General features: G+C 38.4%; 1 pseudogene; it reads right to left on the minus strand.

The window, feature by feature from the left end:
• Positions 1-470: 470 nt before the first annotated feature.
• LOC110205444 (large ribosomal subunit protein eL28 pseudogene) overlaps positions 471-26,195 on the minus strand; it is a 26,500-nt pseudogene continuing 775 nt past the window's right edge.

Here is a 26,195-nt window from a genome sequence, read left to right on the forward strand (position 1 = left end):
AGCTTCCTTCTAGTCCAGCCCAAATTTAACAGGAATTCCTGCTATGATACATTGACAAGTAGTTTTATAGACTCTGTTTGAAGGCTTCCAAGGATGGAGATCTCTTGTCTCTTGAGGCAGCCCATTCATTTTTGGACATTAGTTAGGAAGATTTTCTTGTAATTAAGCTAAGATTTATTTACTTCTTTACGATTTCTAGCATTGCTCCTGCTTCTGCTCTTTGGGGCAAAGAGAACAGGTCATGTCTTTCCTCACCATCACAGCCATTATCCATCCACCTACCGCCCCCCCCAACCCTAGTCTTCTCTTCTCCAGGCTAAACATTCCCAAATGACTATATGACTTAAACTCAAGACCCTTTAGTATCTAAGTTACCTTCTTACCAATGTTCTCTTTAAACTGTAGCACTTAGAATGGAAAAGAATACACCTGATAAGGGCAAAGTACATGAGACTATCACCTCCTTATTGCTAGGAAGTTATGCCCCTCAATGTAATGTGAAATGTCATTAGTTTTTTTGGCTGCCACATAACAATACTCATTGTCATTCCCCAGGTTCGCTTCTTCTTCACCACCACTGGCTTCTGGCTCTGTAGGATGGTGCTGGCCCTATGCAGAGCGGCCACATGGGGATCTTTCTGGTATTTATTCTTTCAGATGATGTATGGGATGCTGTTGAGTGTGGCCCAAGTATTTTTGTTGATTGTGGTCCTCGCGTAGGAAGTGGTAGGCTTCCTCTGACCTTCCCTGTGCTTCAGCATCACCACGATGCCTTTGCCTTTGGCAGCCGGCTCGATGCCTACCATCTTGGGGTAGATTAGCCCATTACAGTGGAACAAGTTTCTGGCCTTGAGATTGTCAGGTTCGGTGCTGTATGTCTGCTTGTTGCGTTTGATCAGCAAGCTGGAGCAGTTCAGAAAGGACCATCCACTGCAGGTAAGCCAAGTTGGCTCCCAGACAAGGAAAAAAAAAAACACTTCTTTCTTTCCTAAATATTCACTAACCATCTCTAGATTTCAGGTTTCCTGACCGATACTATGAAAGCTTCATTCTTTTCTGCCTTTAAAAATCAAGATATTTGTCCATTTCCAGTCCTGTGGAACTCTCCCAATTCTCCATGACCTTTCAAAGACCACTGACAATGGTACCATAATCACATCTGTCAGATAGTTTTTTCATCTACCTGGGATGTAGAACACCTAGGTTTGGTGATTTGAACTCATTTAGAGCAGCTAGATGTCCTCTCACTATATATTTATTGTATCAACTTCTATTTGCCATTTTTGTTCTGTTCTTTCTTGTCCAATGATCATTGTCTTTGGTAGAGAAAAAAGAAGCAAAATTAATATTATTTTTCTGCCACCAATTATCACTGTTCCATTAACTTTAAACAAAAGCCCTATAATTTCTTTGATGCTCCTTGTTTCTTCAATATAGATTTTTAAAAGTCCTTTTTAAAATTTTTAGTCCTCCTTGACAAACTCTCTTGTATCTACTCTTATAGGACAATGCTGTGATTTTATCTTTATTTTCCATTTTCTGCCCTTGCTTTGGTCTTCTGTATATTTCTTTTAAAAAAATCTTATTTGGATTATGAATTCCTGGTACATCTATGCCATTTTTTGACAACTCCCTCTTTTTCTCCTCAATGGATTTCTTTCTCTTTGTGGCATTGGAACTTTATTCCTTAGATCTTTCCATAACTTTTAGACCATTAATCTATTCTTTCTTTGAATCCTATGGAATTTTATCTCCAGAAATTTAGAGTGCATCTCACACCGTGCCTGAATTTCTTCTGTGTTACAAATTCTAAGATGAAATGATCATTTCCCCCCTATAATGTTCCCATTATTTCCACTCCACCAACCTGTTCCTCTCTTTGAGAATTAAATCCAGAGCAGAAGTTCCCTTCATTAGTTCCTCCATCTTCTGCAGGATGAAATTATCATTAAGGCATAGAGAAAAATGAACTGCTGCTTCTCCTCATAGAAGAAAGAATAGAAAAGATACTGATCCCTGCAAAAGCATTGGGTGCATCCTCAAGTGTCTTGTGAATTAGTCATGGCCACCTATCTCTATTATTCTGTATGAGCCATGCAAATAATATAAATTACCAATAGCAAGAAGAGAGAGATTAGAGACTTTGGAACCAAAACACATAGAAACAAGAAGCTCAATTCTTTCTAGCCCCAAAACTTTGTATTTAAAGTATATTCCCTTCATCCGATTGGTCACTTATTATCATAATCCCAAACTGCCATGCTAACTTGGCAATGATTCAGTACTTCATCCCTAGCCTCATTCCTCATACTAGGGACTTTCCAGAAAATAACTCAGATGATGAATCTCTTTCAAATGCCAGGAAAACCCAATGACTCGAGAGCCTCTTCTCCCTATCAAAAGATTGAGGGATTGAATGACTGTTATAGAGAATACCTCTCAAGATGACACTTTGGACTAAGACATCTGTTTGTTTTATTTGCAGAGGTAAGTTTCCTTCATTCCAGGTTCATGATGTCAAATTTCTGGCCCTGGTCATCAAGTCTCATGAGATTTTTGTTACCAGTGAAGTTAGTACAGATTACGTGTATCTCAGGAAGTCAGACTAATCATTTCTGTGGAGGAGGAAGGCAGAAGCTTTTGACAGTAACCCTGACAAGGACATCAGCCTCTCTCCATCTCTAAAAGCAGTAGCCAATCTGCAAAATGGATTCTGGTCTAGGTTCCTGGGCCATTCTAAACTGGCTCTCCTGCAGAAATGACTATATTAGCAGAAAGACAAGCAAGAATTAAAAGTATTTCTTAGTATTCTAGCAAGTTAGAATTAGAATTCAGGTTAGAATTCCTGTGTGAAATGGCAGTGAAGTTCTGTGGGTTCTGGTTACCTGGGTGCTTTTGCCTGAACAGCCTCTCCTCACATGCACCTTGTAGACTCCTTAGCTTCCTCCAAAGCACAGTGCAGGTGCCACCTCCTGCATCTGGACTTCCTGACACCCGTTTCCCCAACCCATATTTCCCTCTTCTTGAGATATATTATATATATATATATATACACACATATATATATATGTATATATATATGTGTGTATATATATATGCATATATATTATATATGTACATATACATGTGTATATATATATATATATGTGTGTATATATATATATGCATATATATTATATATGTACATATACATGTAGCATTCCCTCCATAGAATATAAGAAGAAGGACTAGGGGGAGGAGGGAGGAAAGGGGGAAAAAGAACAAAGTAAAAAGTGTACAGTAGAGAACAAAAGAAAACCTACAAGGAAGCAAAGAAAAGGTAGACAGCTTTCAACATAATGTACAATATTTAATATATAGGCTTTCTTGAAATGGAAAGTTATTGCTATATATTCTGAATCCTCTCCTATATTATACTGTGCACATGACATGTCTTTTTTTTTCTTTTCTTATTTTACATTTAAGTTTATGTTTCTTTTTCTTTTCTTATTATGTATTTAAGTTTTAGTATTTGTCTAAAATAAAAATATATTTAAAAAAAAAAGAACAAGAATGGTTTTGCTTTAGTCTTTGTATTCTCAACACCTGCAATAGTGCCTTGCTCCTAGTAGGTATTTAATGAGTTCTTTTATTATTTCAGTTTTTTTAATATAATTTTTTGTTACATTTTAAGTTCTGAACTGTCTTTCCCTACCCCATAGTAGAGGCCACCATTGGGACACAGATATATAAATATATGTAAAACTGTACTATGCATGCCTCTATTTATCATTCTTTCTCTGGATGTGGATGGCATCTTCTTTCATAGGGCATTTGTAGTTGATTTCAGTATTTATAATACTCAGAATAACTTGGTCATTCATAGTTGTTCTTTGAACAATATTGCTGTGAACTGTATACTCTCTTGGTTCTGCTCGTTTCACTTTTCATTATTTCATACAAGTCTTTCCATGTTTTTCTAAAATCCAGCAGCTCATCATTTCTTATAGCACAGTATTCCAACACAATTATATACCACAACTGGTTTAGCCATTTCCCAATTGATGGGTATCCCCTTAATTTCTAGTTCTTTGCCACCACAAAGAGAGCTGCTATAAATATTTTAGAACATGTGGGTTCTTTTCCTTTTTCCCTGATCACCTTGGGAAACAGACCTAATAGTGGTATTGCTGGGTCAAAGGGTATACACAGTTTTATAACTTTTGGGGCATAATTGCAGATTGCTCTCCAAAATGGTTGGATCAGTTCACAGCTCCACCGGCATATAATGAATTCTTAATGAATTTGGTTTCCCTGTGTTGTGTGCATTCTGGAGAGAATCTCATGTGCTGTATTATGTGTTGATGGAGGTTTGAAGATGCAGCAAATATCAAAGGCCAGAGATGGTTACACCCTTGTCTTTGCAAAAATTCAGTGTATAATGAGGTGCTCCATTGTGTGGAGCACACTTGTACCTGTTGGACAAGTTCAAAGGAGAGGGAGATGAAGGAGGGCTGAAGTACTCAAGAAGAACTTTTTTAGAGGGTGTGGAACCTGGGATGATATTTGACCTAGGCCTAGGCCTTCATGTAGGATTTGGCAATGATATGGTGGGCTTTAGAAAGGTAGCATAATATAATAGATTAAAAAAAATAGCATGCCTTGCATTCAGGCGGACCCAGGTTCACATCCTTCCTCTGACACACATATGGGATCCCAGGCAAATCATTTAACCTCTCAGCAACTCAGGAAACTCTTTAAGAATATGTTTCATAATATGTGCAGATCTGAGTAGAGGGGGTTTCCTTTGAAAAATCTACAAAAGCACAGGCCTGAGCCAAAACAAAATTGTAGAATGTTGAATGGAGGAGGAGATGCCAGGCATCCTGAAGAAAAAAGGAACTGGTGTAATCTCTCCATGAGAAAAGCAGTTGCCATATGTCTCCTCTCAGGGTCTTAATCTTGGTGATTAAAGTCTGTCTCCTTCTTCTGGTCAATGGGGTCGGAGAGCATCATTTGAAAAAACTCCACTGCTCAAAGATTCTCCTTCTGTGTTCCAAGGACTAGATTACTCCTTACTGTTTTGCCCTTTAGGTTTCCAATTCATTTTGCCTAGTGTCATATCTTATTGACTGATTTTATCAGCCACGGATTTAATCATTCAGTCAAATAATTAAGCATTAAGTACCTACTATTTGCCAGGCACTGTGATATCCACTGAGAATACAAAGAAAGTAAGAAAAAGTCCCAGCTCTCAAACAGTATATATTTTATTGAAGGAGACAACTTGTAAGTTGGTAGTTACATAAAAGTTGTGTACAGAGTACCTAGAAGGTAATATTAGAAGGGAAAACTCTAATAGCTGGGGTTACTGGCAAAGGCCTCCATTTTCTTGAAGGAAGCCAGGGATGCTGAAAAGCAGGGGTGAAGAGGTTGAGTATTTTAGGGGTGAGAGCTAGCTAGGCACAGAGATGGCACAGAAATAGGAAATGGAATTGTACGTGCAAGAAACAGTATGATCGGATTACCGAATGTGTGGAGGGGAATAAAGTGTAAGAAGACTAGAAGGTTGGAAGAGCCAAGGTTGTGAAGAGCTTTAAATGCCAAACTGAGATTTATATTTTATCTCTGAAGTAATAGGGAGCCATTGAAGTTTATTGAGTAGAAAAGTGACATACCCAGTAGTAAGAAGAAACTGTTTATAGGAGGGAAGAGCTGAGTATTAGAATTTAGAGTTTTAAAATAAGTCTGTTAAAATATGAAAGTATGGTTGAAAACCCAGGTCAGAAAAGTCATCACATCAAGGGAGTCAGTGGAATCAAGAGTCAGAGAGTTCAGACTGTGTCAACACACGAGAGTAAGAAGATCAAACAAAGAATGGAGAGCCAGATTTATTAGGGTTAAAAAAAAAAAGCCAGGGCTGATAGTGCAAGGCAGAATCTCAAAGTGATGGGTCAAATGACAGTTAGCCACACTTGAGCTTTCCCTAGCACAGAAACTCTTTTAATAAGAGGTCAAGTGTCATCCATGTTGCTTCCTGCTTTTAAATAGAGCAGAGTCATCAGAGCATACTTGGCATATTGTATTCATTTCTGGGAGCCATGGTTTCAAATAGATATTGACAATATAAGGCAGAGGCTCTTAATCGAGAATCCTTGGATAGATTTCAGGAGTTCTAGCAATTTGAATAGGAGAAAAAAATACATCTTTGGATTTCTTTGTAATCCTCCATATTTTATGCATTTAAAAATATTCTGAGGAAGAATCCATATAGCATCACCAGACTACCAAAGGAAACATGACACAAAGAAAGCTAAGAACCCTTCATCTGGAGCATATCCAGAAGACTTAAACCATGCTGGTTAGATTACTACAAGAGGGCAGGATGAATGAGCTGGTGAAAAAAAAAAAAGGATGGGCAATGTAATGGTGGTGGTGGAGTGTAGATTTATGAGCTGCCTCTAAATGAATGGATCTTGATCATGTGTGTGTGTCTGTGAGATGGACCATTTGTCAGTCTTAGGAAGCCTATGGACCCCTTTTCAGTATAACATTTTTAAATTTACAAAATAAAATATATAGGATTGCAAAGGAAACCAATAACATTGAAAGACAGTTACAAACTATATTTTTTTCTTTTTTAAAAAATTTTATTCACTATCTTTTTGTTTGTTTTTTGTTTTTTGGCAAGGCGATGGGGTTAAGTGACTTGCCCAGGGTCATACAGCTAGTGAGTATCATGTGTCTGAGGCTGGATTTGAACACAGGTCCTCCTGACTCCAGGGCCAGTGCTCTATCCACTGCACCATCTAGCTGCCCCAAAACTACATATTTTTTAAAAGCTTATGAACCTTATGGTTAAGAATTCTTACCTTAAATGCTGTCTCTGATGGACAGTCAGGTGAAAGGAAATTGACTTGCTCTCCTCAGTTCCAGAGAGCCATGCCAGGAGCAGTGAGTAGAAGCTGTAGAAGTGAGATTTAGGGTTGATGTAAAGAACAACTTCTTAGCAACTAAAGTCATCCCAAGGGGAATGGGGCACCTTATGAGATGAGTGAGGTGACTTCTCTGAAGGTCGTTGAGTGGAGCCTGGATGACCACTTGTCAGAGTTACTGAAAAAAGGATTCTAGGGTAGGATTGTCCTTGAAAGAAATTTTGAATGTCTATTCGGAACAGCTGAAGCAAAGATGACCCCTAAAAAAACCAAACTACTATTTTATGAAAGATCAAATTGTTATTGTTGTTTGTCCTTCATTCTCGAAAAGGACCAATGATGGGTGATGCTTTACTTGCCTGTGAATTGGATTTAAATACACTGGGGGACCTAGGTCCCTAAGAGTAGTTATTGCAATTCCATATGTAATGCCCCCTAGGTGAATGTACAGTGTTGAACAAAGTTCAGAATGAAACTGTTCCAAACTCATGGAGCAATAAGAGGCAGGATGGGGCAGAGCAAATCAAGGGCCCATCCTGGCCTCAAAAAGACCCAGGTTCAAGTCATATTTCTCACACATATCACTCAACTTCTCAGTAACTCAGGCAATTCTAAGACTATGAATTCCAAGTTGCTCATTTGCATCTGTGGAAAGAGTTTCCACCCTGAGATTTTCTCACATGGATGAAATTACAAGTCCAGACAACAACCATTACAGACATATACAAAAATAAAAAATACATTTTAAAGGTGTTTGAAGAAACATGTTTTTTCCTCACAACCACCCTGTGAAGTAACTCATATGCATTACATTTATTCTATAGATGGGAAACATAGGCTCAGAGAAAGTGATTTGTACCCAAGGTTCTACAGCCACAAAGTGTGAGGGTTACAGTTTGAATTCAGGTCTCATTTCAAAACCAGAACTTCTTCTACAATGGAACATTATCTATGCTGTTAGTCACTAAATATTTATTAAGCACCAACTGTGTGTCAGGCACTGTGCTAAGAGCTGAAGGTACAGAGAAACCAAGAGACAGTATCTGCTCTCCAGGAGCTCACAATCTAATCAGGGAGATGGCAGGCAGACAACTAGTAAGAGATATGCAGGATAAACTGGAAATAATCAACAAAGGGAAGGCACTAAAGGACTAAAGACTTCCTAGAATATGGGATTTTACCTGGGATTTTATAAAAAGCCAGAAAGGAAAGTATTTCAGACATGGGAGGCAACCAGTGAAAATGCCCAGAGTTGGGAGATGAAGTGTCTTGTTCTAGGAACAGTAAGGAGACCTGTGTTACTGGAGTGAAGAGTATTTGTGTAGGGGTGGGGAGGAGAAGGAGTGATAGTGTAAGGTAAAGAAGGCTGGAAACATGGTCAGGTTATGAAGGACTTTGAAGGTCAAGCAAGAGGATTTTATATTTGATCTTGGAAGTTTTAGAGAGCCACCGGACTTTATTGACATGGTCAGATGTGTACTTTAGAAATATGACTTTGACAACTGAGTGAAGAATGAATTAGAATGGGGATAGACTTGTGGCAGGCAGACCAACCAGCAGAATGGTTGCAACAGTCCAGGAATGAGGTGATGAGCACCTGCCCCAGGGTATCTGCTGGTAGTGTCAGAGGAGAGAAAAGACCATATGCAAGAGATGTTGCAAAGGTAAAATTAACAGACTTTGGTAACAGATTGGATGTGAAAAGTGAGAGACAATGAGGAATTTAGAGCGGCACCTCAGTTTCAAGTCTGGGTTACTGGGAAGATAATAATAACAGTCATAGGGAAGCTTGGAAGAGAGGATAGTTAAAGAGTAAAGATAGTGAGTTCGATTTTGGTCATATTGAGTTTAAGATGTTTGATTTAGGATGTTTAATAGGCAGTTGAAGAGGTGAGCCTGGAGGTTAGCAGAAAAGTTAGGGCTGGATAAGGAGACAAGGAGTGTAGAGACTAACTTCCAGGGACCTATTTAGGTCTTCTCCCCTATCTGGAAAAGTACCATGTTTCTGCATAAGCACTAGGGGAAATTGCCCTGTGAAATAGTCCAATGCTAATATTAAAACAGACTCCTCTGCTGAGGTGATTTGTAGAGGAGAGACCCAGTGGAAATTTTTATTTTTGAAATCTCAGTTCTTGAAATGAAAACCCCAGAATGAGGCCTATGTGGGGATGCTTTGATCAAGTGCTTTCACTTCAGCTAAAATGCAGGGGGTTTCCCATGTACTCTTGGCAAAGCCAGCAATTAGAAAGGGAGAAAGTTGGCTCTGTTAGAAAAGAGCTTGTCAATAATGAAACCACAAACTGTCAGGGGACGGTAGAGATCAGAATCATACTGGGGGGGGGGGGCGAAGGGAGGAAGAGAAGTGACAAGAGGAAGATTCAGTTTGATTTTTTTTTTATAAGGTTGAACACTCAGGAAGATTCATTGTAGAAGCAGGTTAGGAGCCCCCAGGGACACCCAAGCATAGGGTCACATTGAGGGCTTTTGAGCCCCCTAAACAAAGACTTTCTCTTCTGGGTCACCCCTGGCATGCAAGGTGAAGGTCTTTTTGGACCTTGTGGATTGATGAAGAAGCTGAAAGAGGGACCTTACTCAAAATTCTGCCAGGAAACCTGAAATATAGACTGTTATTCTTTATTTCCATACCATGAAGGCTATAGGTCAACATCATCATAGTCATTTTTCCCTTCTTATTTTTTCCCCCAAATAAATAAATAAACATATAAACAAATAGACACACAGAAAGATATGAATGAATGAATAAATAAATATGCAAGCTATGAATGAATAAATGAATAAAGAGAGTAAAGTTGGTATATTCCAGCCTGGTGAGTAATACGAATTTGTGATCCAAAGTTTCTAATTGAGGAACATTCCAGAAGCAGTGTGAATATAGGATGCTACATCTTCCTAGAATTTTTTGAATAATGGATTTAGACTCCTAAGAAAACAGAAGATGCTTCTCCTTCCCTTCTTTGCAGACATGTAGAGTGTTGGCTGTTGAACATCATGTATACTGACAAACTTGGCTGATTCATTTGTTAGTTTTGCTAAACTGCTTCTCCCACCCCCTTCTTATGCATTCTTTGTTACAAGGAGTGGTTCGCTGGGTAGAGGAGGGAAGAGGGATATATTCAATAATCAAAGTGAAATATAAACACCAGATATTAAAGTTAAACTAAAATGTAGAACTTAAAAAAGCATGCATGTTTCGCTGAAATACTTCCATTAATAGTAACCCCGTATTGATATTTAACTTTTCATGACAAAGATGAAAAAGTACTATCATCCTGGGGGGGAAGGGGGAAGATGGAGCAGGTCTTTTCCACCTAGACTCAAAGTGGAGAGTCCAATTCATTGTACCCATTTTATAGTGAATGAATTTGTGACAAAGCAGAGCTCCACAGGTCACAGAACAAGCCCCTGTCTAAATCTTCCTCTTTATGCTATGGGGTGGTTCCCTTTCAGTACTTCCACAGGTTCTAGACACCAAGTTCTAAGGAAAGAGGGTGGTTTCAGAGCATGTGGCCCAAGGCTGGAAGCAGGGGGCAGAAGGTCTCTTCCTAGCTGGGGAACTCTGTTTCACCCTTGTTACCACAATTTCCTTCACCATAAATAGCTGCAATAAGTTTAATTTTCTTCTTTGTATCCAGGTAGAAAGTAGCTGAACTGACATGGGGGGTAGGTGGAGTTTAGGGGAAAAGAAAAGACATTAGTCAATTAAATGGAATTAATTATGCACAAAAATTTTAAAAGAGCTAATAAATGCATAGATTATTAGAATTGGAAAACACTAGAGATTACCTCGTCCAATTTTTTTTTAATTTTACAAAAGAGGAAATTGAGTCTCATGAAGGTTAAATATCTTGCTTAAGGGATATAATTAGTCTCCTAACTTCTAATCCAATTCTCTTTAGTACTTGGTTATTTGACTTTATTCACATTACCTTCAACCTCATTCTTTTTAAAAAAGTTATATTGTATATGAAGGCACAACTTATTTGTCTTCCTCAGAAAAGAATCTTCCTTATTCTCATTCCCATTCTCTCCTTTCCTGCTCATCTATATAATAGAAGCCTATGCAGTGACCCAGACAGAGAGTATATTAGCAAGTCTGTGTACTAGTCTCAGGTCTGATAAAAGGTAGCCTTGAGCTTGATGGACCTCTATTTCTTGAATATATAAAAGGAGGTGGTTGGAATAGATGATATTTAATACCAGCTCTGACAGTTGATCAGTCAGTCAATCAGTGAATAACAATTTATTAAGTTTCTGTAATATGGCAGATGCAATGCTAGGCATTATGGATACAAATACAAACTTGAGATAACCTCTACCCTCAAAGACCTCAGATTCCATTGGCAGAATTGCACAGCAAACAAATTGCCAACAAGTCTCACTTTCTGGCTTACTCCCGTTCCTCCAGGGCTACATCCCTTTGGAAAGCTGTGTCAGTTGAATCTGTGGCTACATGGGAAAGCTATACAACTTGGCTTTTCCCTCGTGTGATACAAGAACATGTATCTTAATTAGCACAAGAGAAGCATAGACTTGGAATTAGAAGAGACCTTAAAGGTCATTAAGAAGTGTCAGTTTCTATTTGAGTTTGACCCCACTGATCCAATCTAACTATCCATTTTGCAGATGAGGAAACTGAGGCCCCAAAAGGTAAGGTGACTTGCCCAACATCACCTAAGTACTAAGTAATAAGCCAAGATTTTAATCCAAATCCTTTGGTTCTATATCCAAAGCTCTTTCCACAATACCACATTATTTTTCAACCTTGCACAAAGACTGATTTTGACTTTCAGCAAGAGATCAGTCAGTACTAAGAGAGGTCTAGTAGCATAATAGATAGTCTTGGTTTTTAAGTCATTTTTCAGTCATGTCCAAATCTCTGTGAACCCATTTGGGGTTTTCTTGGCAGAGATACTGGAGTGGTTTTGCCATTTCCTTCTCTAGCTCAATGGACAGATGAGGAAACTGAGGCAAACATGGTTAAGTGACTTACTAAGAATCTTGTACTTAAAGTCAAAAAACATCTGGCCTCTGACATTGCTTGTGTAATCTTGGGCAAGTCACTTAATCTCATTTAGCCTCAGTTTCCTTATTTGTAAAACAAAAAGTGTTAGATTGCTAGATACCTTCTAAGGTTCCATCCAGATCTCAATCTGTAATCCTATGACTTCCAGAAAAAAAAAAAAGTTAATTCTCCCAGATCTAGTTGACCTGGGTAACAGGCAATTATTTGGATAGCTTCTTTCTTCTCTCATTTCTGTGATTCTGCTTGGCTATTGGTTTGGTGAGTATATTTTGGTCCTTGTATTTCAGAGTCCACAGCTCTACTAAATCATTTAAAAGGGTGCTTCAGTATGTTCTTTAAGCATTTAAGAGTATTTGGCATCATGGAAAGAGACTTGGAGTTAGTGTTGGAAGAGCTGGGCTTAAGTCTCTTCTCTGCTAGCTTTGGGACCTTGGGTGCATCATTTCTTCTCTCTGCCATCAATTTTCTCATTCATAAAATAAGAGGCTTGTGCTAGATGTCATTCAGCAAATTATTTATGAAGTAGCTCTTATGTGTAGAGTCTCATGCTAAGCACAGAAGGAGATAAAAAGCTTATGTAAGACATGGCTCCTGAGCTCTTGGACTTTGCAGCCTGTAAGGATTTTAAAGGAGCTTCCAGTTCTAACATTCTATTGTTCTCCTTATTCTGCCATTCTGCTTTAAGGTTCTGCTCTTTAGATAATCATGCTAAAATTTATATAATTCTGTAAAGCTTGTGACATGTCCTTGCAAATACTCTTTCATTTAATTGTTACAACTACCCTGTGGGGCAGGTGCTATTATTAACGTCTCCATTTTACTGATGAGGAAACGGAGCTTAAATGGACTAAGTAACTTGCTCATGGTTAAGCATTAATAAGGAGCTTACTACATGTCAGGTGGGACAGCTGGGTGGTGCAGCAGACAGAGCCCTGGGCCTGGAGTCAGGAAAACTCATCTTCCTGAGTTCAAATTGGGCCTCAGATGCTTATTTGTGTGACCCTGGGAAAGTCACTCAACCCTGTTTGCCTCAGTTTTCCGAATTTGTAAAATGAGCTGGAGAAGGAAATGGCAAGCCACTCTAGTATCTTTGTCAAGGAAAACCCCAAAATGGGGTCATGAAGAGTTGGAGATGACTGAAATGACTTCACAACAACAACAACAAATAGGCTAAGTGCTGGGGATCGAAAGAGAGGCCACAAGACACTCTTCTCTTCTCCAGGAGCTCACAATCTAACAGAAGAGACAACATGCAAATAAATATGTTCTGATAAGATATACACAGGATAAATTAGAACTAATCTGCAGTGGAAGGTGCCATGATTAAAGAGAAAAGTCTTCTTGTTGGAGGTGAGACTTTAGCAGAAACTTGAAGGAAGCCAGGAAGTGTTACAGATGAGATTCAAATTCAGGTCTATTTTGTTTGTTTGATTTTGGAGGCAACTGAGGTTAAGGGACTTGCCCAGGGCCACACAGCTAGTAAGTGTCTGAAACCAGATTTGAACTCAGGTCCTCCTGATTCCAGGGCTGGTGCTCTGTGTACTATGGCACCACCTGGCTGCCCCAAATTCAGGTCTGTCCTTAAGGCTCTTTCCAACTATGCCAGGTTTCTTCTCAGGTCATTATACAATAGGTTCTTGAGAATCTTGCTCTTTATACTTTATACATGTTCATCCCTGAAGAGTGGGAATACAGAACTCATTACTGTTTGCCTGACTTAACTCAAATATTTATTAATATACCCTTTTGTATGCCACATTGACCACCTACTTCCTAGATTCAGACTTCTAGACACCAAAATCAAGATATCCTGGGCAAAGTGCTCTTGGTTTTTTGGAGGTTTGTTTTTTGCTTTGGTGTTTGTTTGTTTTTTTTTTTTGCTTTGGTTTGGTTTGATTTGAAACACTTTCTAATCTTTGCCAGATCCAAGAGAGCCTTTAACACTGTTACTTTGCCAGCTGAAACACAAACTCTTCCTTTTGCTTTTTCCTGTATTAGCATGAGAAATACAAGAAATATGTTTATTTTTCTGTAGGTATGGATGGTTTGGGGAATTTTTTATAAAGGCAAACTACAAATAAGTTGTAACTCACCAAATATTCAATCAATGAGAAGTCAAGACTTTGTCTCACCCTGCTATGTGTCTACTCACTTTAGAGATTTCACTGAATTTTGCTAAAAACAATCATTCATTTGCCATATGTACAGAGCAGCTGCAGTTTTCCTCCCAACCAAGCACAAAATTTCATTACATAGAAATTGTTGTATTATGTTTGCCATGTTCTCTGTACATTTCCCAGCCTCTAGAAAGGCCAATCAGGAAAGGGAAGCTGTAACACTCCAAGGAGGGGTCTGGGGAGTACATGAGACTTTCTGATTAATGCAGCATCTTTACTGAGTTACTATTTAACTAACTTACCTGGGTTTTAAAACCAGGATGTGCCAGGCTACTGTGCATAGACAACGTTGCTATTTATGACTAAAGGGAGAATGATATAAAATGCAAATAGGTTCATTCAGTATCATTATAGAATCACTGAGTTAGGTGGGACCATGAAACACAATTTAATTCATCCTTCTGCTGCTAGGAAAAATCACACGTATATATCTACAAGCACCCACATGGGTTTGAACACACAGATACAGCATGTAAATAGGAGGAGGGGAAGAGAGATAAAATAAACAAGAAACAGAAAGGATGTTCCGGACTTTTAGCATCATGCAGATAAAATATTAGGATGAGTGAGTTTTTAGATTGAATTTACTGGTACTGTGTCTCAGTCAATCAACAAAAATTTAAAAGCCTACTCTGTGCTAGGTGCTGAAGATAGAGAAAATAAATGAAAAGAGTCCCTGTACTTGAGAAATGTGTCTCCTCTCAGGGAAGCAACTTATACTTTGATAAGTATAAACAAAATAAATACAAGGTTATTTTGAGGAGTAGGCACTAGATAGGGAAAACCTTCCTGAAGAAGATGCTTGACTTGAACTTTGAAGGAAGCCGCTATTGCAAAATGGCAGAGGAGAGGATGGAGTACACTCCAGGCATGAGGGCCAGCCTGTACAAAAGCGTGGAGATAGGAAATGGATTATCCATGGGTATCCATCATGTGTAAGGAACAGTAGGAAGGCCAGTTTGGGCTGGGCTGTAGAGTTCATGAAAGGTGGTAATGTATAAGTATATTCCTTCAAAGCCTAGCTCAGGCATCACCTTCTCCACCATATCTCTGACCTTTCAATGCTTCAAAGATCTGGGATTTAATGTGGATATTCCTCTATCACTGTAGATCACAAACCCTACACACTGTAGCAAATGGTTTTATAAGTTGACATGGTCCAGAAATTCATCTTCTTATGGCCAACCAAGTATTGAGATTCTCTAAGCACAGTTAGGTGGGTTCTCAGACAACAAAAATGCCATTGAGATCCACAGCTTTTCCAGCTTGGTAGGAACTACCAGAGTTGGTACTCTCCTGACATGTATAGGCTTGAAGAATCTGAGATCATTTGTATTCCATGATGAGGCACCAGGGTAGGGCATGAATGGAGGTTGCATGTATGGTAGATGTTTAATAAATGTTTGTTGAATTAATTAAATTTAATAATGCCAAAAAACCAACTGCCAATTTGTTGTTGTTGAGTCATTTTTCAATCATGTCCAATTCTTCATAAACCCATATGGGGTTTTCTTGGCAGAGATGATGGAATGGTTTGCCATTTCCTTCTCCAGCTAATTTTACAGATGAGAAACTGAGGTAAACAGGGTTAAGTGACTTATCCAGGGTCATATAGCTAAAGTTTGAACTTAGGAAAATGAGTCTTTCTGACTCCAGTCGTGGTACTCTCTATATAGTGCTATCTATCTGCCCCATGTAACAATTCAGTCAATAATAATAATAAAGACTCACATTTATATAACTCTTCTAGTTTAATAAAACCCTTTCCCCACAATACCCTTATGATGTAGGTAAGGAAAATATCACTACTTCCAACATACAAACAAAGGAACTGAGACTACAACACATAAGGGCACATAACTAATAAATATCAGTCAGGATTTGAATCCAGGTCTCCTGACATTAACCACCAGGTAATCATAGGATCACATATTCAGTTCTGGAAGGGATCTAAGAGGCCATCTCATCTAACACCTTCATTTTAGAGGAGATGAGACTGACAAATTTGGGAGAGAGGGAGTGTGGTGGGGTATACAGCAAGTCTTAAAAAAGCGATCTAAGGGCTGACATTTATATAATCCTTTATATGCATAATTCTATTATCATAATGACCCTGTGAGTGTTACAGAAGAAATGGAGAAAGATTAAATTCATGAGCTGAGGCTGGGAAAGTCATCAACAAACAAGCATTTATTAAGTGCTTACTGTATCCAATAAACAAAACAAAAATTCATTATTCTACCTATCACAACACACTACATTTCTTACTGATACTATATTCAAGGTCATATTCATCTTCTTCCTAGTCCACAAACTCGTGGAATTTTTCCCTCTGATTGCCAATTCCCCTTTTTGCTTCAAAATGTGAACTTTGGTAATAATAAAAGGTCTACTTTTTGTCATATAAAAAAGTGCCTACTATATTTAAGGAAATGTGCTGGAGATACAAAGGAAGGAAAACAAAACAAAACAAAACAAAACAAACAAACAAAAAACAGTCCCTGCCTTCAAATCCCTGCTCTGACCATAATGTAATGTGAGGGACAACATGAAAACAATGAGATACCAAAAACATATATAGGACACATTGGAAATAATCTCAGAGGGGAAACATTAGAATTAGAGGCAGTTGGAAAAAGGCTTTTTAAAGAAGATGGGATTTTAATTTGGATTTGAAGGAATCCAGGGAATCCAGGAAGTGGAGAGGAAGAATATTCTAGGCATGAGGGACAGACAGTGAAAATGAACAGAGTCAGGAGAAGGAGTGTCTTATGAGGGGAATGGTAAGAAGATGAGGGAAAAGAAAGAGTTCTGTAAGTTCTGTTGGAAGAAAAAGGAGACTCAAAAAAGGAAAGGATCTTTGTTTGGGGTGATGGGACAATCATGACAGGCAAGAGGGAGAGGAAAGAATTGTTCTATTTACTTCATATATTACTTTCCTTTTCTCTGTGAAAGAGAATGACTTTTTACATCAAATATGGCAGAACAAAAATGGCTCCCAGGAAGTCAATAGCCAAGATAAGTAAGGAGATAGTAATAAAGCACCAACTAGCTCCCTTTGATAAATTCAAGTCACCTGACCCAGATGAACTATATCCTTTAGTACTTAAAGAACTGGCAAATGTGATTTCTAAGGGACTGTTTTTAATATATATAATTAATTAATTTAATTAACATATATGTATATGTGTGTGTGTGTATGTGTGTGTGTGTGTGTGTGTGTGTGTGTGTGTGTGTGTGTGTGTATAAGATCATTGAGACCAAGAGAGATATCACAAGATTTCATAAGGGTAAATGTCCCAACTTTCCAAAAAAATGAAAGAGAAGATAGTCCATAAAGTACAGGAAAATGAACTTGACTTTGATTCCTGGGAAAATTCTAAAACAGATCATTAAAAAGAGTGAAGCAATAATTAAAGACCCACCATTGCTTCATTAAGAATAGGTCATGCTAGATAATCTCATTACCTCATTTCCTTTTTTGACAGAGTTAATATATGAGGAGAATACTATAGATATTATTTAACCTAGGTTTTAGCAAAGGTTTTGTTAAAGTATATGGTATTATTTTCATGGAGAAGATGAAGGTGTGGGAATTATATGATAATACAATGAAATGGATTCAGAACTGGTGAGTTGTTTCTATCAAAGAGTAGTTTTTAATTTTCAATGTCAATGTGGAAGGAGGTCTCCAGGGAGATACTTTATGAATCCATGCTTGGTCCTGTGCTATTTACTATTTTTTATCAATAACCTAATAAAGAGGTACATGACATGCTTGTTTAAAATGCATACAACTCAGAACTGGGAGGCACAGTTAATGGTGCACAACAGAGTCAGGATCCCCAAAGATCTTGACAGGCTAGAATATCGGACTGAATCAAATAAGATGAAATTCTTATAAATGGGATAAATGTGAATTCTTGCTTTGGTCATAAAAAATCAGCTCTACAAGATAGGAGAGGCATGATTAAAGGACAGTTTCTTAAAAAGATTGGGAAAAGGTGTTCTTTAGTAGATCACAAGGTCAATATGAGTCAACTATGTCATATAGAAGTAAAAAAAAAATTAATGAAGACTTGCATTTCATTAAGTGAAGCCTGGCTTCTAGGAGTAAAGAAGTAAGAGTCCCATTGTACTCTGTACTTATCAGACCTCATCTGGAGTATTTTCTTCAGTTCAGTTCAGAAAGAAATTGATAAGCTAGCAAATATCTACAGGATGGCAGCTAGGATGGTGAAAGGCTTTGAGTTAAAGTCCTGAGAATTGGTGAAAGGCCTGACCATTTTTTTTTTAGCTTGGAGAGAACTCCAGGAGAGCATGATAGGTGTTTTGAAGTATCTGAAGGATTTCTCTGTTTAGCAAGGATTAAAATCAGTATATTTAATACCAGAGGTCAGAACCAGGAGCAATGGGTAAAAGATGAAAATAGGTAAATTTAGGTTTGATGTCAGAAAAAAACAAACAAAAAACCTCTTCTTATAATTACAGCTGTCAAGAAATAAAATGGGCTACTACAAGGGAGGCTATAATTTCTCTCCTTGAAAGTCTTCAAGAAAAAATTGGTGACCATTTATTGGGTATGTTAGAAGAAGAATTTCCTTAGGATGTAGATTGAATCAGATAACTGAGGGCCCTTTTGAATTCTGTGATTCTGTGAAATGACTTTCTCAGGACACAAGAATTCATAAGTGTGTCAAGTAGGATTTGAACTCAAATCTTTCCAACTCCAAGTCCATGATAGGATCCACTAAATTATGCATTTTTTGGAGAGCTAATCAAATAGACTAATTTTAATCCTTGCTCAACGTGGAAACCCTTCAGATACTTCAAGTCACTTATCATGCTCTCCCAGAATCTTCTCTTCTCCAAGCCGAATATAGTCAGGCCTTTCACCAATTCTTAGGACTTTACAATGCCTTGGTATCATGGGAGCACAGCTGAAGACCCCAAGTACATGAGAAGTCTTTAAAAGCAAATAGGCATGATTTGCAATGCTACATCTGACCAGCCTGACTTTCTCTGAACTACCTTAGACATTTGATGAAAATGAAAATATTGCACTTTTCCACCTTATGCCATATTCTTTTCAAATGAAATGGCACAAATGGCTTAGCCATTCCTTCTTTTCCCCCACCCACTTCTGCCTCTGGTAGACCAAGAGTCTCTTCGATTAGAAATGTTTCCTCTCCAAAGAACTAAAAAGCATTGGTTTGTTCAATGAACCCTGGGACCTGTATCTTGTGGCAAAGGAACATTTTTGAATCAAAGCAAAGGAGAACTTTTGGAAACCACTTCATGGCATAGTGTAGCAGAATGGGCACTGATTTTTAGGATCAGGAAGCCTGAACCTATGTGTCAGCCCAGGTATTTATTTTAGTTGTTTGACCCTGAAAGAGTCACTCAATTTCTTTCTGTAAAATTGAGCTAATAATCCTTAGACTTAGACAGGGTGGTGGTGAGAAAAGTGCTTTGTGAGCCTCAAAGGGCTACATAAATGTGAGTCACATTATTCAATGGTGGAGCTGACAGTTGGAAAAGGAAGTGTTGAATGACTAAACATGGAAAGGAACTTGTCCCAGAAAGCTATCAGGTCAAGTGCCCCGCAGGCAAAATTCCATTTCTCTCTGCCCAGAGAAAGTACCATCAGAACACTTAGGTTTCCTCTTGGACCTTGCTTTCCCCTTTGAAGTATCCATCAGAATCTTGCTTAGTTTGCAAGTTCCAACCAAGTTGTCTGAGGGCCAGGAATGGAGTCATCTACCCCTTAGATCTTGGCTACCATATTAAAGTGCTGGGAGGTTTTTCAGCTATTTCTTATTTTTTTTCCATCCTCAGACATCAACCTTAAGGTTTATCAAATTGGATGCTCTTTGTCACAATATGCCATTGTCCCTCAGAAGCATGTGTATGCATGCATATTGGTGGCATGTTTACAATGAAAAGAATAGACAGCTTCGGTTTCCTTGTCTGTAAAATGAGGGGATTATGAGTCAATGAGCTTTCTTTGGCTCTGACATTCTATGGTTTTATGATTCTCTAATTTGAACTCAGTAGAGTCCTGGATTCTAATGGCCTGTGTTCTAGTCAGGATTCTGCCACTTACTAGCTGTATGTCTTTGGCCAAGTCACTTAATTTTATTAGACTTTGGTTTCCTCGCTTGTCAAATGAGAGGTTTGGATTAGGTGATTCCTAAAGTCCCTTTCAGTTCTACATCTGATCTTTTTTTTTTTTTTATTTGCTATTCCTGCCTTTGTTACATAGAAGAGAGTTTTTATTTAAAATTTTAATTTAACAAACACCAAATAAAATGAGCTTTTCCATATACATTGCAGACCAGAAAGAGAGGATTATACATGAAATTGTAAATCTCTATTATGTAGATCTTGCTTTTCTTTTAAAATTTATAATAAATTCAAGCAATGACTTTTCAAAGCTGTCTTGCTTGTCTGTGATTCCTTCCCACCTTCCTTCTCTTTGGTGTTTTTTTGTAAATTGAGGTAAATCTTATCCCCAGTCCCTTTCCCTTCTCACTTATACTACCAATTGAAAAGAAAAAAAAAATCTAAACCCTTGGGAAAAAATATTCATACTTAGGCACAACATGTCTACGAATGTATGTCTCATTTTGCGTTTTGAGTCTCTCATCTCTGACAGGAGGTGGGTAGTAGGGATCATCACTGTTCCTCTGGAGTCATGGTTGGTTATTGCATTGATCAAAAGTCTTAAGTCTTTCCAATTTTTTTTTTTTACATTGCTGTTGTTATTGTATAAATTGCTATCCTAGTTTTGCTTACTTCACTCTGCATCAGTTCATATAAGTCTTTCCACATTTCTCTAAAATGTTCCCTTTCATAACTTTTTAAGGCACAATAATAATTCCATCATATCCATATAACATAATTTATCCAACCCTTCCACAATTGATGGGTACCCTTATTTAGCTTCCAATTCTTTGCCACTATAAAAAGAATTGTTATAAATATTTTTACATAGTTTTTTTAGATAAATAGAAGAATAACAAAATTCTTCCACTTCTTTGTAAATCTATGTCCTACCCTTATCAACACCCTCCCCCCACCCCATCAAATTTCTGATTCACAAACAAGTTAATTTGGCTTCTTATTAGTCTTGATTTCTAGATCCATATATCTAGCCTCTTCTGTCATCTGAGTTCCAATACCATGTCTCCAGCTGTCTATTTGGACATTTTGAACTGGATTACTATAGGCATCTCAAACTCCACATATTCAAGATAAAACTCATTATCTTTCCTCCTCCTACCCTCTCTTTTCCCAAACTTCCCTGTTATTGTTGGGTGCCAGTACTATCTTCCCATACTGGGAAGCTTTGGAACCTCAAGTCCTTCCCATCATATGCAGTCCATAGCCATGTCTTATCTATGTTTTTACTTTTTACAGCTTCTCTCATATAAGTCCCATTGCTTCCACTCAACTGCCACCACCCTTGTTTAGGCCATTATTACCTCTTGCCTGCATTATTTCAGTTGCCTACTAATTGGTTATCCTGCCTCAAGTCTCTCTGCATCTAATCATCTTCCACAGCTGCCAAAGAGATTTTCCTGACCATATTTTCTCCCAACCCCTGTCTCCTCCCAATGCTCTTTAAGAAATGAGTCAAGGGATGGCCCCTTTAATTAAAAAAAAGGCAATCAAACCTGGAGGGGAAGACCCTGAGGGTTACTGGCCAAAAGAGAAATAGTTACTATTTACATTGCTCTGAGCCTGGAGAGCCCTCAAAAATAACCATTAAGTGGTGCTTGGGCAGGGACCTATTGTTGCCCAATCCATGAAATCCAGTGTGAATGGGATTTAAGGCTTGGTCTTTGAGAATGAAATCTAGGCAGTAACCCCAAAGTTAACTAGGTAGCTTTTGGCCATCAAAATTTACCTTCCTTTGAGCAGAACACCTGGAGGTAAGGGGAGAGGGGAGGAGAGGGGAGGGGAGGGAAAGGGAGGAGAGGACAGGACAGGACAAGTTGAGTTGCCCAACTGGAACCGACCAGCTGGGTGCCCATTCAGGTAGCTCAGACTACCTTTGTCCTTCGTTCTGGAAGAGGACCATGACATCAGGGAGATGATGACATGACTTGCAATTGACTTTGAGTAAGGGAGGGCTGTGCAAACTCAGCAGCCTCACTTTCTCCTCCACAGCCATCTGGGTCCAGTGCCAGATCTCGATAAGGACAACTGGAAATAGCCCAGGATACAATGGTCTATTTAAGCTAAAGTCTTTTTAGGTTCTCTCTTTGAATGAGTTAATGTCCATTCAGTGAATAGGTCACTTTAAGAAGTGAGTCAAGGGATAGCCCCTTTAATAATTAAAAAAAAAATCAAACTGGGAGGGAAGACCCTCAGGTTTGCTGGCCAAAAGAGAAACAGTTATTATTTACATTCACTCTGAGCCTGGAGGGCCCAAAAAAACAACCATTAAATGGAAAGACCTTAGCTTAAATGGGCCAACATCTGGTGATGTTGGCTTTGCACAGCCCTCCCTCACTCAGATCAAAGTCAACTGCAAGTCATGTCATCACCTCCCTGATGTCATGGTCCTCTTAGAGAACGAAGGACAAACCACAACCTCCCAATGCTCAATAAATTCCAGTAGCTCCAAGATCAAATATAAATTCTTCTGGTAGGCATTTATTCAAGGCTCTTCGCAACCTGGCTTCTTCTTACCCTCTCAGTCTTGTCACACTTTACTCCTAATCCATATACTACAAGAGTGGTCCACTTGCTATTCTGCTTGCTTGACAATCCATGTTCTGGCTGTCCACCATGCCTGGAATGCTTTCCCTCTTCACCCCCACCTCTTAGAACCCATGGCTTTCTTCCATGCCCTGTTTAAATCCCACCTTATGTAGGAGTCCTTCCCAGTCCCCCAGTCATTTGAGCCTTCTCCTCCAAGGTTACTTTGCTTCTACTCTGTAGCTCTCTTCTAGGTGTCTATTTAAGTACATGCGATTGTCTTCTCCATTATTACAGAAATTCCTCAAATATAAGAATTGGTTTTGTGGTTTTGCCTTACTTAGTGTTCCTGGTACTTAATATGTAGTATCTGGCACATAATAAGTGTTTAATAAAATGTGTGTTTATTGATTGATTAATGAAAATATGCCCTAACCCTTACACTCAAGGGATAAGCAAAATAATAACAATTTTAATTCTTCACACACAATTTGCAGGAATGCTTCTCTCACAGGAACTCTGTCCAGAAGGTAGTGCGTTATGATGATGTTGATCTTATAATTAAGGAAACCAAGGCTCAAGGAGGTGGTAAATTAAACACAATCATGTGACTAGTAATGGAGCCATAACTTAAACTTAGGTCTTCTGACTACAGTCCAGTGTTCTTTCCATTATATCATGTTGCCTAGAATTTGGAGTCAGAGGATTTGAATTCAAATCCTGACTCTTACTGCCTGAATGGTCTTGGGCACCAATTAACATCATTAACAGGCCTTAATTTCCTCATATGTGAAATGAGGGGTTGGATTAAGTGGTATTTCAGGTCTTTCCCAGCTATAAATCTAAGATCTTATGATCGTTAAGTAGGAGAAATTAAATATCTCTTCATCTAATTTCATTTTGGTTTAATTTTCACCAGTTTCTATTAATGGAAAAATGAACTCTCCTCAGGCTTATGTTCTTGTAGGGGACTGATCACGGAAGTCCCCAGGACAATTTGATGAACTCACCAGGATGTGAGCTTTTGTATGGGACTTTCGGTATAAGTGGTATTTAGATAGAATTCCTCATTCTACTGGATGAGCCTACAGGGCAATGAACCTTTGTGGAGGATTTGGTCATGCCCTTTGGTACAGCTTGGATGGTGAGCTTCAGCAACTTAGACTGCTTCCTCTCTCCCCCAAGAAAAAATGAAAGACTCTTGAGAGGACAGACAAACTTTTGTTGGACAGATCCATTCCTTTGCAATGGCAAATGTAAGGATGCTTCATCAATCAGTCAGTCCCTTAACAAACATTTACTAAATACCTACTATGGGCCAGGCATTGTGCTAAGCAAGGGGAATACAAAAAAGGCAAAGCAAAAAATATTCTCAGGCCTTCCTTTCTTTCTTCCTGTCTTTCTTTCTCCTTCCTCCTTCCTTCCTTCCTTTCTTTTTTCTTTCTTTCTTTCTTTCTTTCCTTCCTTCCTTCTTTCCTTCCTTCCTTCCTTCCTTCCTTCCCTCCCTCCCTCCCTTCCCTCCCTCCCTCCCTTCTTTCTTTCTTCCTTCCTTCCTTTCTTCCTTTCTTTCTTTCTTTCTTTCTTTCTTTCTTTCTTTCTTTCTTTCTTTCTTTCTTTCTTTCTTTCTTTCATTCTTCTTTCTTTCTTTCTTTCTTTCTTTCTTTCTTTCTTTCTTTCTTTCTTTCTTTCTTTCTTTCTTTCTTTCTTTCTTTTCTTCCTTCCTTCCTTCCTTCCTTCCTTCCTTCCTTCCTTCCTTCCTTCCTTCTTCCTTCCTTCCTTCCTTCCTTCCTTCCTTCCTTCCTTCCTTCCTTCCTTTCTTTCTTCTTTCTTTCTTTTTTCTTTCTTCTTTCTTTCTTTCTTTCTTTCTTTCTTTCTTTCTTTCTTTCCTTCCTTCTCTGTAAAGCTTTTCTAATTTTCTTTTTAAGCAAGTACAGCCAATGGAGAGAGTGATGGAAATAACATTAAAACAGAAGCATCACTATCTGCTTTGCTGCATCATAACAACCATGGGGCTTTTTGATTAGACATAAAGCTGAAACCTTCCCTAAGTGTTATCTCCCTTAATTAGAATGTGAGCTGTTTGAGTGCAGAGATGCTCTTACTTTTCTATTTGTACCCCTAACACTTAGGACAGTTCTTTACACATAGTAAATACGTAATAATGCTTCATTCATTCATTCATTTTCAAAATTTTCCGTGAGTAAAATAAAGGCTGTCCTATACCCAATATGGCCACACTGAGTGCAGAAGCTGGAGACACTGACCCACATTTGTGGAAATCTAGAAATGAGGTAGGGGCAGCTAGGTGGTGCCATAGTGCACAGAGTGCAGGGCCTGGAGTCAGGAAGACTCATCTTCCTGAATTCAAATCTGTCCTTAGACACTTACTAGCTGTGTGACCCTGGGCAAGTCACTTAACTCTGTTGGCCTCAGTTCCTCATCTGGAGCCGGAGAAGGAAATGGCAAACCACTCCTTTATCTTTGCCAAGAAAACCCCAAATACAGTCATGGAGAATCACATGGATGAAAAACAACTTAACTGATATGAGGCGTGAGTTAGCTACAGTTAGTAATTTTCCCAGGTAAACTGCGGGCCAGAGCATAATATGTAGGAGGAGTATAATTAACAAAAGTGGAATCAATATTTTCCTAGATTAATTGAATTGAGGAGCCTAAAACAATTTCCAAAATTTATTTTCAAGGTCAGAGTATGTAACAAATGTGACTTTTAAATTATGTAAATGGTTAAAAGCAATGGGATTTAAGAGGCAGCTTGACACGGTGGAAATAACACTGAGTTGGGAGTCAAGGGACCTCAATTCAAATCCCAGCTCTGTGAAACATTATCTTGGGACCTGGGGGAAGTCCCTTCACCTATCTGATCCTCAATTGCCCTTTGTGCAAAATAAAGGAATTAGATTAAATGACCTTGTAGGTCCTTCCCAGATCTAAATCTATGCTCCTATGGTCATAAAATTAACAGAAAAATAAGAAATTCCACTTTGGCCTCTAATACATTAAAAAAAATATACATAGTGTCAAATTGATATTTTTCTTTTTAATGAGATTTATCAACTCCCAATGGGTGCAAACTTAGGGTCTAAGAAAATATTATTTTTCTTGAGCAGATCAAAAATCATAAGCCATAAACTTCATTATCTCATTTAATCATTTTTCATAATCTATCAACACAATGGTTCTCTTGTTTAAAAGAAAGAGTTGTTTCAGTTATGGAAATTTTTCCTGCATGAGAAGGGAATTGGGAGCTTAATTCTCCCCTCCCCCACACCACATGGTACAAGGATCAGTACATTAATATTTAAGTCCTGTTTTGTTGACTCTAAAAGATTG

Source organism: Phascolarctos cinereus, unplaced genomic scaffold (assembly GCF_003287225.1).
Source record: "Phascolarctos cinereus isolate Bilbo 61053 unplaced genomic scaffold, phaCin_HiC Scaffold_5;HRSCAF=322, whole genome shotgun sequence".
Lineage (NCBI taxonomy): Eukaryota > Metazoa > Chordata > Mammalia > Diprotodontia > Phascolarctidae > Phascolarctos > Phascolarctos cinereus.